The sequence below is a fragment of the Cebus imitator genome, unplaced genomic scaffold (genome assembly GCF_001604975.1).
Source record: "Cebus imitator isolate Cc_AM_T3 unplaced genomic scaffold, Cebus_imitator-1.0 Scaffold27, whole genome shotgun sequence".
NCBI lineage: Eukaryota > Metazoa > Chordata > Mammalia > Primates > Cebidae > Cebus > Cebus imitator.
In genome coordinates, this window is record NW_016107342.1 from 6,937,405 (window position 1) to 6,959,662 (window position 22,258).

General features: G+C 35.6%; 1 protein-coding gene across 5 annotated transcripts in view; it reads right to left on the reverse strand.

Annotated features, from left to right (window-relative positions):
- MBD5 (methyl-CpG binding domain protein 5) overlaps positions 1–22,258 on the reverse strand; it is a 486,298-nt gene that overhangs the window by 139,196 nt on the left and 324,844 nt on the right. For all 5 annotated transcript variants that reach the window (XM_017523149.2, XM_017523152.2, XM_037736599.1 and 2 more), the window contains one exon: positions 16,004–16,126. The gene's annotated coding sequence lies outside the window, so the exon portion shown is untranslated. The remainder of the gene's footprint in view (positions 1–16,003; positions 16,127–22,258) is intronic.

A 22,258-nucleotide genomic window follows, 5' to 3' on the forward strand; every position in this document is an offset into this window, starting at 1 on the left:
ACATCTTTACTATGCCATCAAGGCTGGAGTGCAGTGGTATGATGTTGGCTCACTGCAACCTCCTCCTCTTGGGTTCAAGCGATTCTGGTGCCTCAGCCTCCCAAGTAGTTGGGACTACAGGCAAGGGGGAGGCCACGAAGCTGAGCTACTTTTTGTATTTTTAGTAGAGATGGGGTTTCATCACATTGGCCAGGCTTGTCTCAAACTCCTGACCTCAAGTGATCCACCTGCCTCAGCCTTTAAAAGTGCTGGGATTACAGGCATGAGCCACCACACCCAGTTGAAAGACTATAAATTCCTAGAAGTCCAAGACTGGTATAAGGCTAACTTACTCTCTACAAAATAACATTTATATTCCAGGATAAGAGATGGGTTGAAATCAAGTGATAGAAAGCACTGGTAGAGTAGGTAGAGATTAGATTATTTCTGCAGATAGTCACTTCAGTTTTGCCCTGGAGAATAAGTTATATTTTGCCTTTTTATTTTTTTTAAGACAGGGTCTCACTCTTGCCACCCAGGCTGGAGTGCAGTGGTGTGCTGCTCACTGCAACCGTCATCCACCCACCCCCAACCCCCACCTTAAACCCACCTGCTCACCTCAGCCTCCTGAGTTGCTGAGACCATACCACCCAGTGGTCTGTGCACCATCACACCCAGCTATTTGTTTTGTATTTTTTGTGGGGGTTTTACCTGTTGGCAAGGCTGGTCTTGAACTCTGCAGTCCAGGTGATCCACTTGCCTCAGCCTCCCAAAGTGCTGGGATTATAGGTGTGAGCCACTGCACCCAGCCTATTTTGTTCCTTAATTGGAGAAAGTATTGTATTTAACTTATTCCTAGGTGGTGGCCTTCCTTTAACTATTAATCTGCTTATTTCTTTATATGTAAGAATACATTAGTTATATCCTTCCTATATTATCTCTATAAATAGCCCTGTTATCTGTATCTTGGGCTGTGTTATAAGCAACATATAATTACATGCAAAGTAACCTCATCTGCTAGTTTATGCTGCTATAACTCAAACTTTATCAAGCGTGATCTTTGTAAAATTGCATTTGCTTGGGCCATCTTTTTGCCTACAAACTTTCAATGACTCCTAGTTAAAGATACCAGGTAGACCACGCATGTTTTTACGTTTTTAAAGACCCAATAAAACAACAATACAGGAATAAAAATAAATAATACCACAATTGGTGGCGGATAGGCCATTACCAGATGTGAGATTTAAATATATTAATGTGAGCAGGAAAATAGATTAGAAGTGCTGAAGTCGGCACAGGAAACCTCAGCCTAGAGTAGACAGGACCCAGTGATCTGTAGAACCACAGGGAAGTTCAGGGGCTCTGAGATGCCTGTTAAGAGGAAAAGGGAGAAACAGGTCTGAAAATGGGGAGATTTGCTGAATATTTGTATAATGAACAATGACACACAGAGACCACAGAGAATATGAGAGACTTTTAGGAAATAAAAACATAATTTTATACTTCAACCTTTCCATCAGTTTTTGTATTAAGAGTTGAGAGCTTTGCTGGTAAGTTAAAAAGGAAACCAAGTATCATGCAAAGGAAGAGATTTTAAATGGTCAGCCCATGTGGACCATCATAGAATAAAAGTTACAGAAGGAAAGAACAAGACAAAAAAGGTGGGTGGGGGAAGAATCACTAAGAAAATGATACAAGATAATTTTTTATATATGAAGGATACAACTCCTCAGAAGAAAGTACCCACTTAAAATTCAAGTACAACACGAATTTTAAAAGGCCTACACCTAGACATATCAGGAACTGCAAAATACCAAGAAAAAAAACAAAAGTAAACCCTAAAAGCCAGAATAAAAAAGCAGATGACCTATAAAAAACAAAAATGAATTTTTGAAGACAGTGGAGCATCACCTTCCAAGTACACAGAGAAGATTTGTAGCCTAGAATCCTAGACAAACTAGAATTAAGATGGCAAGCAATTAAAATGGATAGTAATTGCTTCTCCTCACCATAGTCTTTAAAACGAGTGTCTTTTCTACAACTTTTAACATGATGAATTGTTAAGACTATTATAAAAACAGTAAAAGTGGTACAAAATGTCAGTTTTTAAATAGTGTCTCATGTAGAGCAGGTGGCCAAAAATAGCACCTTTTAAATTCTCCTTTTCTAATGTGGATGCATACATCCACTACTTCTCTCCTTTTCCCCCACCCATCAGGCCCTGCATCTTCTAATGTTAGAACCTGGATAATCTGTAAGAATAAAATAAGAAAAATTTCAAACATAAAAATTAAAAAAAATTGATTATTCATATACTTGCTCTTAGGAGTTGCTAAGGGATATGCTTCATCACAGCAGATTTAAAAAAAAGAAAGAAAGAAAGAAAAAGAAAGAAAAAATGTGGATTGAAGTAGCACCATCCGGATCAGGAAAGGGGAGTCCCAGGATGACAGTTGTGTAGCCAGAGGATGTCAAGACTCTGGAAGAGCAATTCCCAAGGAAAAGTGGTGGTGGTAGGGGGAATGGAGTGGGGGGAAGGAAAGAGAGACACCAGAATGTTTTATAAAATACAGAGTCAGAAAGAACTGGGAATATGATAAAGAAAAATAATACGAGAAAAGCAAAAGGAAATTTAAGAAAACTAAAAAATTGCTTAAGAAAATATAACCAAAGAAGACTACTTGGCACTATCATTAACCATTAATTAAGCTAATACTTATTTAGTGTCAGTTAGGCATATAGCATTGTTTTAGCTACTAAGAATACAGTAATGATGGAGAAAGTAATGAATTAAAAAATGAATTAAATTAGAATAGATTGTCTGCCTTCCTGAAGCTTACAGCACAGTGGGGAAGAGTGACAGTAGTTTTAAAAATTGAGTAAAATAACATATATAATTTGTATTAACAAGATGAGCTCTGAAAAAAAAATTAGGAAAGCCGAGCAAAAATTACAGGTATGGGGAGTTGCTATTTAAAATAAGTATGGCATGGGGGAGGCCCTGTTGAGCAGCTGCCATTATGATCAAGAATTTAAGAAAAGGAGGGATGAAGTAGTCATCTCAGTGAATTTATGTTACAGTTAGAGGGAACAGAAAATGCAAAAGTTTTTTTTCACACAATAATGTAAATGGTTAAGTATGGTTGTAAAATAATAAAAATAGACAAACAGCCAAATCATGAATGAACTCCCATTCACAATTACTACAAAGAGAATTAAATACTTAGGAATACAACTTGTAAGGGATGTTAAGAACCTCTTCAAGAAAAACTACAAACCACTGCTCAAGGAAGTGAGAGAGGACACAAATGGAAAAACATTCCATGCTCATAGATAAGAAGAATCAATATCATAAAAATGGCCATACCGCCCAAAGTAATTTATAGATTCAATGTTATTCCCATCAAGCTACCATTGACTTTCTTCACAGAATTAGAAAAACTACTTCACATTTCAGACGAAACCAAAAAAGAGCCCGTATAGCCAAGGCAACACTTAGCAAAAACAACAAAGCTGAAGGCATCATGCTAGCTGGCTTCAAACTACATTACAAGGCTACAGTAACAAAAACAGCTTGGTACCGGTACCAAAACAGATATTAGACAAATAGAACAGAACAGAGACCTCAGAAACAACATCACAAATCTACAACCATCTGATCTTTGACAAAGTGGCTAAAACAAGCAATGCGGAAAGGATTCCCTATTTAATAAATGGTGCTAGTAAAACTGGCTAGCCATATGCAGAAAACAGAAATTGGACTCCTTCCTTACACCTTATATAAAAATTAACTCAAGATGGATTTAAGACTTAAATATAAGACCTAAAACCATAGAAACCCTAGAAGAAAACATGGGCAATACCATTCAGGACATAGGCATGGGCAAAGACTTCATGACTAAAACACCAAAAGCAATTGCAACAGAAGCAAAAATTGACAAATGGAATCAAATTAAAGAGCTTCTGCATAGCAAAAGAAACTATCAGTAGAGTGAAGAGGCAACCTACAGAATGGGAGAAAATTTTTGCAATCTACCCATCTGACAAAGGTCTAATATCTAGAATCTATAAGGAACTTAAACAAATTTACAAGAAAAACACAAACAACCCCATGAAAAAGTGGGCAAAGGATATGAACAGACACTTCTCAAAAGAAGACATTTATGCAGCCAACAAACATATGAAAAAAAGCTTACCATCATTGGTCATTAGAGAAATGCAAATCAAAACCACAGTGAGATACCATTTCATGCCAGTTAGAATGGTGATCATTAAAAAGTCAGGAAACAACAGATGCTGGATATGATGTGGACAAATAGTAATGCTTTTAAACTGTTGGTGGAAGTGTAAAAATTAGTTCAACCATTGTGGAAGACACTGTGGTGATTCCTCAAGGATCTAGAACCAGAACTACCATTTTACCCAGCAATCCCACTACTGGGTATATACTCAAAGGATTATAAATCATTCTACTCTAAAGACACATGCACATGTATGTTTAGTGCAGCACTGTTCACAATAGCAAAGACTTGGAACCAACCCAAATGCCCATTAATGATAGACTGGATAAAGAAAATGTGGCACATATACACCATGGAATACTATGCAGCTATAAAAAGGAATGAGTTCATGTCCTTTGCAGGGACATGGATGAAGCTGGAAACCATCGTTCTCAGCAAACTAACACAGGAACAGAAAACCAAATACCACATGTTCTTACTCATAAGTAGGAGTTGAACAATGAGAACACATGGACACAGGGAGGAGAACATCACATACCAGGGCATGTTGGGGGAATGGGGGGACAAGGGAAGGAAGGACATTAGGACAGATACCTAACACATGAGGGCTTAAAACCTAGATAACAGGTTTATAGGTGCAGCAAACCACCATGGCACATATATACCTATGTAACAAACCTGCACATTCTGCATATGTATTCCAGAACTTAAAGTAAAACAAAAAACAATTTTTAAAGAAGTAACTGGCATTAATTTTAGAAATACAAAACTGAAACACCTGATAATGAAATTGTGAAAGAAGAAAAGTTTAAGGAGAAGGTGGGTATACTAATATCCTCATATGATGAGGACAATCACAAAGCACTATCTATAGTGAATGGGACAAAAAAAGAAAGATATTACAGTTACAACAAAGAAACTAAAAATAGAGATAAAACTAAATGGAGGATGGGCACGGTAGCTCACACCTGTAACTCTAGAACTCTAGGAAGCTGAGGTGGACAGATCATTTACAGTTAGGAGTTTGAGGCCAGCCTGGGCAACATGGTGAAACCCCAGCTCTACAAAAAATACAAAAAGTAGCCGCTCCTGCTGGCACATACCTGTAGTCTCAGGTATTTGGGAGACTGAAGTGGGAGGATCAATTGAGCTTGGGAGGCAGAGGTTGCAATAAGCCACAATCATGCTACTACACTCCCACCTGGGCGATAGAGCGAGGCTATGTCTCAAAACAACAACAACAAACTAAATGCTGAATGACAGAGACAGAAAAGTTGGAGACAGGGTAGAGCGAGTGAGTGTATAATACCTCCTTTATGTGTTTGTATTTGTATTAATATATGACGTCGAAAAAATGATTAATAAAAATTTTGAGGCTGGGCATGGTGGCTCACGCCTGTAATCCCAGCACTTTGGAAGGCCAAGGCAGGCAGATCAACTGAGGTTGGGAGTTTGAGACCAGCCTGACATACACGGAGAAACCCCGTCTCTACTAAAAACAGAAATAGCTGGGAGTGGTAGTGCATGGTAATCCCAGCTACTTGGGAGGCTGAGGCAGGAGAATTGCTTGAAGCTGGGAGGTGGAGGTTGTGGTGAGGGGAGATTATACCATTACACTCCAGTCTGGGCAACAAGAGTGAAACTCCATTAAAAAAAAAAAAAAAATTGAGGTGGAAGCAAACTACTTTTTACCTGAAAAAATACAGATATATATCAAAGAAATGTGGAAAGGGAAGTGAGGCTTGCATGGGAAAATGTGGGCCAAAGGACCATTTAATTTAACCGTGTGCATGTTTTAATCTGATTTAAAGACATGCATCTGGTCACATATATACCCTTCAGAGGTTTTTCATCACTCTTAAGATAAAGGTCAGAATCTCAAAAATGGCCTTCATAAGAATTTAATTATACTAAATACTTGTGACAAAAAAAAAGTGTTGTTTATCTCCCATGTGTTAAAAGGAACCTTTAATATACACAAACCCCCCCAGTTTCTGTTTTTAATAAAGTAATATTTTATTGGAAACTATAGCTCTTCTCTACATTATTATATAAATTTCATTTCTCTGCCCTCAGAAGGTATCATACTAAATTGTGGATACCATCATGGAATTTTGAAAGTCTTTTGAGTAAAATTTTATATTTGCTTTCTCTAGAAACATAACAGTTTTGATTTTTCAAAAACTAGGTAGATAGAATATAAAATTTTACATGTTATTATATGTCATCAACATCTGATTAGTTTTTAAGATGCCATTTCAAAAGAAGGTAATGCCTTATTAAGGTTTTCTGTGGGGTTTAATAGTGCAAATATTCCAAAACTTCCAACAATCTGAAATCTGAAACACTTTTGGTTCCAAGCATTCTGTATGAGGGACACTCAGCCTGTACTACCAAGCAATAAAAAGGAACAAACTACTGATACATTCAGTACTGTGCATGAATCTCCAGAAAATTATGCTGAATGAAAACTGTCAATCCCAAAAGTCTACATACCATGTGATTCTACTTATAAAATATTCTTCAAATGACAACATTATAGGAGTGAAGAATAGATTAGTGAGTGTGAGGGGTTAAGAAACAGGTGGCCCTCACCACCCAGGGAAGGGAAATGGGTGTGCTATAAAAGAACAACATGAGGGATCCTTGTGGTGATGGAAATGTTCGGTATCTTGACTGTTTCAATGTCAGTAACTTGGTTGTTATATTGTACTATAATTTGACAGATGTTACCATTGGGGGAAATTGAGTAAAGGGTATACCAGATGTCTGTATTATTTCCTGCAACTGCATGTGAATGTATAATTCTTTCAAAATAAAAAGTTTAATTTGGAAAAAAAGCTCATACATATTATAAGAATATGAATTGTTCTCCATTGGTGGCAAGGAGATGGGGTGATGGTAATTCAGGCATTCAAGCAAAGAATGAGAGATACACGGAGAGCGAGATGGCTTTATCAGGCTACTTTGATATCAAAACTACTTTTTGTACAGAGCTTTCCTGTGCTTTGTAAGAGAAAGAAAACTGAGAACTAGTCAAGCAAAGATACACAAATCTTTTCAAGGCCCCACTCATAAGGGTTTGACTCTAAAAGTTTTATTCAAGCTCCTATCATTTCTATGTATAGCAAACTGGCCAGTACCTAATGACAGCTTCAAAAGGAAGGCAGACAGGGTACACAGGGAAGATAGGATCTCTACACTAAACACATAGGTTGTAGAACCAAGAGTTAGAGGTTATACTTTTAGACTTCAATGCCATGGGTCATCTGTTATCTGACATGAAGGGTAGTGGGAAGTAGTGATAAAGGCCCCAGTTCTTAGCTAGCAGAACCTTGGGAGGCACTCCTCATTGAGAAGGAAAACACGTATTGGCAGCAAGTGTGAGATTAGGGTCCAGGTGCTTTTACTTGAAAGGATTTCAGAAATCAGGAATATTTATCTTTTGTCTATTCTTACACCCTTATTCCTTAATAACTTACCAGATTGATGACTCAGCAGTTCTACTCACAGAGAAATAAAAATACATATCTACACTAAAACTTGTACACTGGTGTGTGCAGCATTACTAACGGTAGCCAAAAAGTGGAAACAACCAAATGTCCATCAGCTGATGAATGGATAAATAAAATGTGGTATGTACATACAATGGAGTATTATTTGGTAATAAAAAGAGATGATATACTGATTAATGCTACAGTATGGATGAACCTTAAAATCATTATATTAAGTAAAACAAGCCAGTCACAAAAGGCCACATATTTTATGATCACATTTATCTGAAATATCTAGAGTGGGCAAATACACAGAGGCAGTAGATTAGTGGTTGCCTGGGACTGAGGGATTTGTGGAAAGAGTGACTGCTAATGTTTATAGGGTTTATTTTTGGAGTGATGAAAATGCTCTGAAATTAACTGTGATGACGGCTGCACAACTCTGAATTGTAAAAAATATTAAACTGCATATATGAAATGAAAAAAGGTCCTTGGATTATATCAAATACAAAATTTCACGTGTTACTATATGTGGTTAATATCTGATTAGTTTTTAAGGTATTAAAAACTAAAAGAAGGCAATACTTTAAGGTCTTCTGTTAAGGTTTGGTATTGAATGTAATAGCTCATCATAGGAAATTGGAAAATACTGCATAATAACTAATGCCAGAAAGAGTTCACAATATTTTCAGTTGTGGTTCTTATTCAATGAGGAAAGAAACAAAAATAAAGTTAACCTCAACTAAAATAAGAATTGGTGTTGCATATAAAAAGAAATAGAAGAGACTCTTAAATATGATAATCAGTAAGAAACTGTATCTCACTATCAACTGAAGCAGACAGAGTTACTGGAAGAATAGGGAAAGGACTGCATTGGTCAATCCTAGAAATTAAGCGAAAATGGGAAGTTTTAGCAAGATAGATGCTAAGAAGTAATATATTTTACATTCCAGGTAAGAAAAACTGAAAGGTCTCATAAAGGAAATTGGTAGCCTGATTTGACTCTAGCTTATCCCCTGGCTTTCTGAGACCATTGCATACTAAATTTATTTTTGGGCTTATAAAAATTATTTTGATTTTTCAAGTAAAAGCTGGCTTATAAAAACCATATTGCAAAATTCTGAGCTTACTGAACTATTGTCCACTATCACTGCATTTCTTATCCCCTTTAGTGACTATAAATCCAGTTGCATGAATTATGCAATGTCATCCTTAGGCATTTCTGTTATTAGAATATCTTTTTATAAATGAGTAAAGAAAGCCAGCACTCAGAACACATTGACTGTTGCTCTAGGTTTTAATGCTTAGTGCAGCTGCTATGTAATGGTGAACATGAATTAAACAAAAATGAAGACATGAGGGCAGAAGAAAAGATGTTCAAAAATGAATTTGCAAGTTTAGTTCTAAATAGCAACCGCAATTTTGGCTTGAGGCTTTTCTGGAGGATAGTGAATAATGATTAGGTGAGAGTATAGGCCCCAAGCAAGGCCTGAGGACATTGGTGCTCCTAGCTAGTCATTTATCCTCAAAAAATGGTCCTTAGCTTTCGAGGGCATTGTCTGAAATACCAGATAGAATCAAACTTGTGCCTGTCACTTTATCCCAAGGGTCTTCTCAGTATTCTGAAGCTCTAGTGTTAAGATAAGTGTTTACCCAAACAAAAGCCTTGGTGGGCTTTTACTGTTACCTTATGTTACTTTTACTGTTCTTGGTTTATATTTTTATTTTCCTGCAGAAGGAATTACATGTGAAAATTGTAATCCTAAAATTACTATTGAAAATTGTGTTCTACTATGTTAAGTGTCTATTCAAGGGAAGCAAGATAAGATTTAAGAGAATAAATTTTCTCTCTCATTTTTATTAGATTTTCATGGCAAATTGTATTTCAGAGAATTCAGACTTACTGTATATTGCCAAAAACATTCTTTTAGCCAGATCTAATCATGTAAAATTATAAACCTGTTAGTGTGGATATTTTGAAAACCCTGAAGTATTGAATTCATAGCTAAGTATATATTTTTATTTACAAGAACCTCAGTTTCTTGCTGTGTTTATATTAATGCTGTTTTCTTCTCCATCATGAAAATGTTGTCACTTAAGTTATGTGAATGACCCCCACTTTTAAATAACATATTTACATAATAAACAGTAAAGGGAGGGAATTTAGCAAACCAAAACATTTACTTATCTCACCCAACTTATAGAATAATGATGATGATGATAGTAATAAAAATAGCAGTGCAGTAGTAACGGTCTGATAATATGAAGGAGAATAGGCTTTAAATAGGGTTTACTGTATGCCAACACTATTCTGACTGATATATTAATTCATAACTGCATCATTATCCATTACCCCCATTTTACAAATGAGAAACTGAATCAATAAGAGACTGAAGGAGAATAAATAGCAATTGGTAAATCTAGGATCAGAAAATTGGACTAAAATGTACCCCACTTATAGAAACCTAGAATTTAGAGTAGTGTTTTTTAACTACTGACACCTTTTTTTAACCCTTTGAAGTCTATTCTCCTATTTTCCTTGATAAAACATAGAATCTAATGATTTCTATTTCATTTTTGGAATAAATTAAATATAATAACAAAATAAACCAAAAATAATATAGGGCTTGGATGTTTTTTAAGCTACTCCTCCTTCCTCCTGTTTCTAGTTGAGCCTAATTAGTTTGAAATGATATTAGCTCTGTTCATTCAGAAAATAATAATTGAAGCCCTACTATTTGTCAAACATTATTATTCCAGGGGCTGTTATATACATTGAAAGCAAACCAGTCTGAACTGTGAGCAAGACAGGAAAACTGGATTACTTTCTGGTGACTTCTAAAGTCTCCTGAAAACATAAAATCCAAGTTCAAATGCAAGACCAAAAACCCACTACAGAACCATGTGGGTATTGCTCACAATGTTGGAATGTCTATGCCAGCAACCCCTTCTGTTAACACAAATAAAAACAATTGAATCTACTTAAATTTAAATTCTTATTAGGATTATTTCTCACTGTCATGTTAGCGATTACTTAGTATGTTTAGATTTGCAAGACTACTCTAAAAAATTTCTTAATTATTCCAAGACACTAAGCCTATAATTTATGTAGCAGCAATTTATTCTGTATGACTTCATTGAATGGCCACTGTGGAGCAAAATCAGCTAGGACATATAAACCTTTATTTGAAAACACTGGACATAAAAATGCTTCAAAGTTGTATTCTAATTTAAAGCAAAATGAAATGTATAGGAGGAGCAGCCAAAGTCCAACTAGTTTGAGAAAGAGAGAACAAGGGTTAGTTCTTGCAAGAGGGAGGAACTGTCCTTGCAGATTTGTAGGCACTGTTTTGGCAATCTAGACTTTATCAAGAGGGGAGGAGAGGAACAGATAGGGGCTAAAGTTGTGTGCAAAAAGGATTAGGGAGGAATAACCACTGGGGACAAGGACATGAGAGAGTTACAGTGAAGGATGATCAGTTCTTCATGGTCTAATATCACTCCATACAAGGCATTGTGCTATGTGCTGCAGGTATAGTGATAAACAAGGTGGACTCAGTTCCTGATTTCATTAAATACAAAATTATACAATTACTTATTTTATTTCCATAGTACAAGGTGATAGGCTTGCATGTATCAGGGAATATCACATAATCTGGAAGAATCAGACAAAGCTTCCCTCAACAAGGGGCATTTTCATTGAAATTTGAGGGATGAGTAGGATTCTACCAGTTAAAGTGGCATTGGAGGGTAGGGTAGGCAAGGTCTGCATTATGATTTTTATGGGCCCTAGGTATTTCTGCCATCATGGGCCCCTTGCAACAGAAAAAATAAAATGCAAATTATATCCTGTAACTTATGTGGTATAAAGATGAATATGTTAATATTGTATATTAAAATGTTTTATTTTACCTAGAAGTCCTTTTCTTTCTTATTTTAAAATAAATTTAAACATTTTTGTAGACCCTAGGCATGGTCTTACTGTGCCTTTTGGATTAGTAGGCACAGGAGGTAAGGAAGTTTGGGCCAAGAACAATTTGGATAGAGAGAATGCCATATAGAGAAGTTTCTAGGGGCATAATTGCTCAGGGAATTAAAAGGCTAGAGCAGGGAGTGAAGGAGAGTATGGCATAAGGGAGGCTGGTGAGGCATGACATATTAAAATCATTAAATTCTTATAGAGGCCATTTTAAAATAGTAAATTAAATAACACGAATCTTAGCCAATGCTGATTTTCTTTTTTAAAGACAAAGTCTCACTCTATTGCTCAGGCTGGAATGCAGTGATGCAGCCGTGGCTCACTACAGCCTCAAACTCCTTGGCTCAAGCCATCCTCTTGCCTCAGCTTCCTGAATAGCTAGAATTGCAGGCACACACCACTATGCCCAGTTACGATTTTTTTTTTCAGAGACAGGGTCTCACTATGTTGTTCAGGCTTAATGTTGATGTTTGATATAATAGTGGAAGTTGGTGATTTCTGCCAAACTGTGGCAGATGTAAAACGTAGGTTAGGCACAATTCCATCTAAAGTTAGTATATACACTGAAATATTCACAGAGAAACTGATATAATGCCTGTGATTTGCTTCAGAATAATTCAGGAGGTATAAATGAACAAGATTAGCCATGAATTCTCAATTAATGAAGCCAGATTTGAGGTATATGGGGTTCATTTTATTATTCTGCCAACTCCTCTGTTTGACTTTCCATAATAATAGCTTAATATTTTTATTAATATTATTATTTCCATAATAATAGCTTTAAAAAAAAAATAAAGCCAAGGTACAAAGAAACATCAAAACCCAGAAGCCATGAAAAAAGATGATAGATTTGAGTTTATAAAAATAATAACCTTATATGACAAAAATAAAGCACACAAAACACTAAAAATAAAAAAAGACATAATTGTGAAATGCATAATTTATAGATTTAATATTCTTAATATGATTGTGATTCTTATCAATCTAGAAAAAATTCCAAGACACCCACAAGAAAAATTTGACATGGCTCATGCATGGGATATTCATAAAATAACTTAAAAATTCAAATAAAAATATAAAAAGATACTAATTCTTAGTAGTAATCACACAAATGAAAATTAAAATGCCATATACTTTTCTTGGATCAGATTTTGTAAAAAACAAAGTTAATGTCATATGTTGATAAACTATCGAGAAAGTGACATTATCATTCTCTCAAACACTTTGGTAGAAATGTAAATTGGTAGACCCTTTCCATTTATTTACGATTTTATCTACCAATTCCATTTTTAAGAATATATCATAAGGTAGCATTTTCAAAAGTGTGTAGTGGGATGTTGACCGATGTTATTTGAGTTTGTGTAAGTCTAAACTTAATTTTAAATGTAAATTTATTAAACATCATTTAAAAAATTTCCCATTTTAAAGTTTTTTCATTGCTTCTTTTTTTATTATTTTTTATTTTTTATTTTTTTTTAGAAAAAATAGAGTTTATTTTTCAGAGCAGTTTTAGTTTCATAGAACAATGGAGTGGAAAGTACAGAGACTCCCATTCTATTTTACCAGATAGTGATGGTTAAACAAGTTTGATTTCTACAAGGTATATGGTACTACTATACACTGGGACATACATCTCTAAGATGGTGAATAAGTCTTTCCTTATGTTATATGTCATGGAACCCTTTCATCAGAGAAAATATTTAGGTACTAAGGTTCTATAACACTTACTTTTAGAAATTATCTTAAAAAGCCATCAGACATGAGTACACATATGTACATGAGAGGATGTTCACTAAAGTCATGTTTACCACAGACAAAAATTGAGAAGCATTCTAAATATTTAATAAAAGGATGGTGATTACATGATTCATGTTATAACCTTTAACTGGAATTTAAGGTGGATGATATTTACTAACATAAAAATTGTTGCAGTAGGATGATATAATTCTATACCTTGAAAACACTAAAGACTCCATCAAAAGGCTCCTGCAAGTGATAAATGACTTCAGCAACATTTCAGTATATAAAAATCAATAGCATTTCTTTATATCAATAATGTTCAAGCTGAGAGTCAAATAAAGAACATAAACCGATTAACAATAGTCACACACACACACCATGCACAAACCTGGGAATATATCTAACCAAGGAGGTGAAAGATGTCTACAAGAAGAACTACAAAACACTGCCAGAAATCATAGACGATACAAACAAATGAAAAAACATTACATGCTCATGGATTGGAAGAATCAATATTGTTAAAAGGGCCAAACTGCCAAAAGTAATCTACAAATTAAATGCTATTGCTATCAAAATACCAATGTCATTTTTCACAGAACTGGAAAAAAAACTCTTCTAAAATTCATATGGAAACAATAAAGAGACTGAATAGCCAAAGCAAATCCTAAGCAAAAAGAACAAAGTTGGAAGAATCACAGTACCCAACTTCAAACTAAACCATAAGGGTTTTGTAACCAAAACAGCAAGTTACTGGTACAAAAACAGGTGCATAGACCAGTGGAACAGAATAGAGAACCCAGAAATAAAGCCATGCACCTACAGCCATCTAATCTTTGATGAAGTTGACAAAATTAAGCAGTGGGGTAAGGATACACTGTTCAATAAATGGTGATGGAACAGCTTGCTAGCCACATGCAGGAGAAATAAATTGGACCACTACCTTTCACCATATATAAAAATTAAGTAAAAATTGATTAAAGATTTAAATGTAAGAACTCAATATATAAGAATGGTAGAAGAAAACCCAGGAAACAATATTCTGGACATGGGCATTAGGAAAGAATTTATGACTAAGTTCTCAAAAGCAATTGCAACAAAAACAAAAATGGGCAATTGGGACCTAGTTAAACTAAATAGCTCTGCACACTGAAAGAAATTATCAATAGAGTAAATGGACAATCCACAGAATTGGTGAAAATATTTGCAAACTGTATAACCAACAATTGTCTTAGATCCAGAATCTATAAGGAACTTAAACAATTGAACAAGCAAAAAACTAACAGCCCAATTAAAAAATGGGCAAAATACATGAACAGACACTTTTCAAAAGAAGATATACAAGAGGCCAACAAACATATGAAAAAGTGTTCATCATCAGTAATTATCAGAAAAATGCAAATCAAAACCATAATGAGACACCTTCTCACACCAGTCAGAATGGCTATTTTTAAAAAGTCAAAAAACAACAGTTGTTGGTGAGGCTGTGGAGAAGAAGGAACACCTCTATACTGTTGGTGGGAATGTAAAGTAGTTCAGCCACTGTGGAAAGCAGTTTGGAGATTTCTTAAAGAACTTAAAGCAGAATTACCATTCAACTCAGTAATCACATTACTTGGTACATATCCAAAAGCAAACAAATTGTTCCACCAAAAAGACACATGCATTCACAATATTAAGCACTATCACTATTCTTAATAGTAAATTCATGGAATCTATGTAACTGCCCATTAATGGTGGATTGGATAAAGAAAATGTGGCACATATACACCATGGAGTATCACGCAGCCATAAAAAAAGAATGAACTCATGTTCTCTGCAGCAACATGGATGCAGCTGGAGGCCACTATCCTAAGTGAATTAACACAGGAAGGGAAAACCAAACATCACATGTTCTCACATATAAGTGGGAACTAAACATCAGGTACTCATGGCCATAAAGATAGCAACAATAGACAATACTACTAGAGGGGAAAGCGTGGAAGGGGAAGCAAGGGCTGAAAAACTGACTGCTAGGCACTATGCTCAGTACCTTGGTGAGGAGATCATTTATACCACAAACTTCAGCATCAAGCGATATACCCAGGTAACAAATCTGTATGTGTACCCCCTGAATCTAAGATAAAAGCTGAAAGAGAAAAAAAAATAAATAAAATTTTTAAAAAAGCTACAATAAACTGCTAAGTAAAAGAAGCAGGGTAGGGAAAGACCATTTAAGCCCTACGGTGTCTAGTAATTATTATTGTAACTATATAAATGCACATATTATTCATAATATAGATACATAAAATTAAATACAGAAAGCTATCACAAAACATTAAGAATAGTTACCTGAAGGTGGTAGGGTAATTATATTTTTTCTGTATTATCTTTTTTTAAAAAAACAGTAAACGTGTTAATTTTCCAATAGAAATATTTTTTAGAGGTGACATGTTTAAGCATCCTCACTTTGGAGAAATAAAGGATTTTAATCTATAGATGTCAGAGGTGTTCCATATTTATATAAAAATTAAGTCTGCAGACAAAAACTACAGTTGTATGAAGAATCTATGAAGAGAAACCATGATGCCTACCTTCTGGACAGAAGTGAAGAAAACATAACAAGCGTTGTGTGTGTCTCAGCAGCGTAATGGAGGCAGTTAATTTCCAGATGCTCTATGCCTTTACACGTCCCTATAGGGGAGTACCTCTTCTCTCTGAAAAGAAATAACATGAGTACACACATTTATTTAAAGCCTGGTTTTCAAAATCATTAATAGTATTGATGGCATTTTTTCACTTCCAAACATCAATGAGTCGTTGCCAAAGAACTAGAGAGGATCAAGGTATTAGTATCTTCATCTTTCAGAAATACCATGCTTAAGTAACAGAAATAATTAAAGAAAATGTTATATACTTTATTTGAATGTGTTTAATAATATAATCAGAAGAAATGTATTTAATAAATTAAAAATTATTGATAAAAATAGTAGTGTAATTTTGTATATCGACTATCTACCAGACACAGTGCTAAATCCTTTATATCTCATGTAATCCTCTCAACATCTTATTTATTTGATATTTATTCAACAATATTTACTAGGCATTTGCTCTATGCCAGGTAGTATGGGAAGCACTGGAGATATAACGGTGATCACTACCATGATACAAGATAGCTATTAACATTCCCACTTTAAAATGAGGTAATTGAGGCTCTGGGATTTGATATTAAATAGCCTAACTTTGCACTTATTCTTCCTATTATAGCCCAATCAAAAGGAGGTTGCCAGTCTTATCCCCACCACCACTAAAAACAAAAACCATAAACTCCAAACCTTTTAAGTTAAAATGGAGAAAATACCAAAACATATCCCGACAACTCATCTAAATGTAGTATAAAATACATACAAAATATCTATATATAACCTTTACAATTTGCAATATCACTTACTTTATCCTCACTCAATCTCATGATATAGGTGTTAGTATTACCATTTTGTAGATGAGAACACTGGCTTAGAAATGTTCAGCTTAAATCTGGATCTGCCTAATTCTAATGCTTAAAAACCTCAAATAGAGAACAATAATAATAAAAAAAAACCTTACATTAAAATGGAGAAAGCAGCAAAGAAGAAAAGCAACTCATTTAAGCAGCCTGATGTATGCACACACACAAAAAACACACACAGGATCACACACCTGTATGGATTGTGGTATTGACATTCAAACACCCATCACTATCTGGTAAAATAGTATTGGGGTGAGAGGAGGATGACAGGTGAAAGCAACTATCTAGGAAGGAGAAGCTGAATGAAAATCATCCTCAAATACAGATTGTAGCTCTACAGGCTGCTTACTTTCAAGTGGGGTCTCACAGAAAAACAGCAGGAAATATTACCACTCACTTGCTTATGACCTTAGGAAAGTTACTTAACTTCTCTGGGCCACAGTTTCCTATCTGTAAATGAGGATAATAACAGTATCTAACTAATAGAGGTGTTATAAAGATTAACATTCACAAATCACCTAAAGTATCATTTTCAATAGTAAATGCTGTATATATGTGTGTGTGTGTGTGGTTTAAAACAAATATCTGAGTGGGATTAATTGTATTAATAGATCTTCTTCATGGAGCATATTACTGGTAGTTATATTTTATGTCTGTTAACATCTCAAGTAATCCTCACTTTAACCCTATGAGGCAGATATTATTATCAGCTGGCTTTTAGCTTCACTTAAAGGCAGAAACTTGATTTTATCAACTTCCCCAATCATTAGAAACTCATCAACTTAAAAGGGAAATTTTTTTGTTGTTCCAAAATGATAGTGAATGAATTGGATAAAACACCATTTATCTGTATCAAATCTCTCTTAACTACCAAACCACTAAGAAATTACATAATTACGATAAAATTAAAACATGGAGAATTGAAGACTCAAATTAGACCTTCCATTAGCCATAGTAGTCTGTTTCTCTACTGTGTTAAAAATTTCCTCTTACATGATATGATACCTTGAGAAGGCACACCATCACCAATGTGGTATTTTTGCCAACAATATTTAATCTAGATTTAACAATAAAAAAATTTCAGAAACAGCTAAATTAAAGTGACATCTTGCAAACAACTGGCCCAGGCTAATCAAAAATGCCAGTGAGATTAGAGCCCAAAGGCTAGAACTTTATGTCCCACCAGGGATGGGCAAGTAATTTGTTTACCTTCTGGCATGAAGGTATTGGGAAGCTTCACAGAGTTTTGAACTTTCAATTGAGAGCCCTGGCTTGTCCAAAAGACTGTTAGTTTATGGAAGATATTAGAGTTTTTAGGCAGAATGGAAGGAGTTGCTGTGAATAAACAACAAGTAAATAAAGGATTCTGAAGGGAGAGAGGTATCCAAATCAGTGTTTAGATGTGGTGAGTAGAATTGATACAGAGAAACGAGGGAAGGAGAAAAAAAAATCTGAACCCTGGGAATTATACAGCTCCTGGGAAATACACAGCAGGTATGGTTATGCACAAGATGATCTGCTGATATGAGGAGGAAATAACAGTACTTATCTGTAATATTCATATAGATTAACACTAATACCTTTAAATATATTTTTACTGAGGATAGACAATAAATTTTAAAACTTATTTATTTTTTTGTATACAGTATGTGACCAAAATGTTTGGTGATCACTGTTCTCAGGAACAAAAGAAAGACTTTTAGGCGCTGGCATGTACTAGGACATTTGTCCTTGCTCTTAGGGGTGAAGAAGACCGTGCAGTGCTTGGACAGTCTTCTGTGGAGGGGTCAGAATGGACTGTGTGTTGTGCTGTTGTTAATCGGGAGGTATGATGTGTTCTGAAGCACATGTGAAAATGAGATGAGCTTATTGAGATTCATCAAACTCTGCTCCATGCTCTTGCCTTTTTATACAGAAATAAATGATACTTTGAGAAGAAATGTGGAAAACATACTCAGAGATGATGAAAATTCCTGGGTAAGAAACTTGAAGGACCTGGGGGCAAAGGGGGGTCACTCACTTTGGGGACTTGGGGGCCACTCACTTTGGCCCATGTAAGTAAAGAGAGCTGGGAAAGGGAAAGGAACAGCTTACAATGTCCTTTTTGTGAAAAAAGTGAGATTTTTCTAGATCACATATTTAAGACGGTAGTGAGGAATGTGTTTCATCCAGAGGAAGACATGGCAGAAAAGGGGATGGAAGCACCTCTGCCTTCAGAATGCTATGTATGTCCAGTGCCAAGAGTGAGCTTGAGATTATAGCACAGTCATCACAGAGACCTGATAGGCACGAGGTGTCTGTCCTCCTTCACACTGCGGCATCTATATCCAACCTGTGACTGTCTCCTGTCCCCATTATCCCCAACTTTAGGTCCTCTCTATGTTGTCATGAGTGCCTGCTCAAAAGTCCTCACCGGGTCCTATCTGTGGAATTCAGCCCATTGGCATGGTTTGGTCAGCCCAAATTTGAACATCTTTAGGCAGAACTCATACAATTCAGTTTGCCACAGGTCTGTCATTTCACATCATATGTTTGTGTTTGCTTTCTGCCTATCCCTTAAAGCTTTGAATTCTCAAACACAGGATGAAGTCCAGATTCACTGGCCCAGCACTAAAGGCCTGCTCCTGTGTGTTTCTTCTGACTTAAGTTTCATCGTAATATCCTCTCAGGTGACTGCAGTTTTCTAAACTGTGTGCTTTTCAAAAACATAAAAAGTAATAGATGTATTTTGCTCACATGATGATCTCTGCTTTCTCTTTTTTGTCTGCTTATCTTTCAAGTTAGCTGAAATGTCATTTCCCCACTGACATGTCTTTCCTGAATTTTTGAGAGAGGAGAGATATCTTCCCCTTTTGTGCTCATTCTTCACTTTATACGGCCTTTATTGTAGTATTTATAACATTTTACTGATTATTATGTACAAATACCTAGAACATAACACCATGCCTGCTATTTCATAGGTGGCCAATAAATGATTTTGAGTGAGTTAACAAAAATGTCAACATCATGACACAAAAGGCTGGATTTTTTTTTTTTAAGATAAAAGGAGATTAAGCAGATATAACAACTAATTGCAATGTATGAACCTTGGCTAGACCTTAGATCAGGAGGAAAAAGACAGCTGTAATTAATGGACAACTGGGAAATTTTAAATATTGATTTAAAGACTCTATTAAAAACACATTTAAAACTATCTTAGGTAGTTTATTTCTTTACATAAAATTATTCATTCATGCATTTGTAATCATAATATATTAAAATACCTATTCAGTGTGATAAGTCTGCAGATAAAAATTCTTGCAAGTAACAGAACCTAAAATACAGCCTTGGCTTGGCCAAGAGGGTCAGGTGAAGGGTAGTAAGGACCCTTCTATCTCAGTCTGGCAAGTTAGCAAAATAACTAAAGTATCATCTGTTACATTTTGGGACTCAGACCATCTGCCTACTGAAGTATTTTCCCTTCTAATGGAAGGGAAAAATTCAGACTGTTGGAGCAGGTTGGCTGCTTTATGCAGCCTTCAGTAAAGTCCTACAAGAAAGAATGGAAGGTCAGGAAGCAGTGAAGGAAGAAAAAGATGTCTTTGCCAATAAAGCTACTTTTTATCTGTGGCTGAGAATAGGAGATCTGGACATTCGTAAGAGTATAGAAGCCAAATTACAAATGCTTTATAATTATCTTGTATCTATTTTTTGAATAGGTTATTCACATGACATAGAAATGGAAAGATATAAAAAGGGAGTAAAAACATCTCTCTCCTAGTCTTGTCCCCTAGCCATCTGTTTTTTTCACTCCCTAGAGGCAACCCCCATTAGCACTTTCATATGTCCTTCCAGAGATGTTCAATGCATTGCCATACTACACATACATTTCCACAAATGACGCAGGTTATGCATACTGTTCTATACCTTGCTTTTTTCATGTAACATATCTCATCAACTGATTGTATCAGTAAATGCAAAGCTGCCTTATCATTTTAGGAGCATCATTGTATAAAATTTACATGATAAAAACCATAGAGTAGACAAGAATGCAAGAGGATATAACCGTATTCTTTTATATAAAGACTGTACAACTAAAAACATAGAGTACACAAGAATGCAAGAGAATATAATAGATGTTTTCCCATACAAACAAATAAGGAAGGCACTGGCTACTGGGCAGGAAAGAGTTTGGACGGGCTGTGATTCAGGTATCTGAGTATTGAGTATCAAAAACGAAGGCTAAGAAAGGCAGATGGGAAGATTTGTCTGAAGACATTTTGAATACTAAACATTCCAGTATATTGTGGCAAAGCATGTGAAAAGTTATTAAAGCTTCTGTCATGAGAGGGGTGCAAAAGTGGCTAAGATTAAGTTGCAAGACCTAAAGAAGACTGGAATTTGAAGGGTAAGGAATACATGGTTCTTGCAATTAGAAATTACAGCAAGTACATGGCAGTGGATCCAGTGTATGAAGTCCAGAGGCTAAGTAAGTGGAACTAACATAAGTAGATGCTGGCCCATGGTACCAAAAGGCCAACAGCCAAGCAGTTACTCAGTAGAGGCCAGCAAGGACAGAAAAGAGTATGCAAACCCATACGTATTGATGATGCCTCGTGATATGTCAGTCTCCCTCAGGAACTTGAGGAAGAGTAAAAGGGAAGAAGTCAGGTATGGTGGCTCACGTCTGTAATCCCAGCACTTTGGGAGGCTGAGATGGAAGAACTGCTTGAGCCCAGGAGCTCAACACCATCCTAGGTGACGTAGCAAAACCTCATCTCTACCAAAGACACAAAAATTAGCTGCATGTGGTGGTGCACGCCTGTAGTCCCAGCTACTCGGGAGGCTGACATGGAAGGATGGTTTGAGCCCAAGAGGCAGAGGTTGCAGTGTGCTAAGATTGCGCCATTGTACTCCAGCCTGGGCACCAGAGCCAGACCCTGTCTCAAAAGAAAAGAAAGAAAATAAGAGTAGAAGGGACAGAAGTAAGAGAGAGGGGTAGATTCTTAGTTTAAAGCTGAAATTAATTTTAATTCAGATATGACCGAGTAACTTCAAATTTGTCTGTGGAAATGTTATTGACCAAGGTACCAAGAAAAGACATTGACATCAATCAATTTTTTGATATAGGCAAGCAATGTTTTACACATTTAAGATCAATAACTACAAAACTTAAACTTAAATAGCCAGTTCTTAGCGGTGTTACAAGGATTCCATGACATAGGTGTGAGAAAATAGAATGGTGTGATTTTCTGATTACAATTTCTGATAGTAACTTTTCTTTAACTTTTTCCCAAGTTTTGGGACCTTTACTGCAATTCCATATACAGAAGCCACAGATTTCATCTTTTTTTTTTTTTTT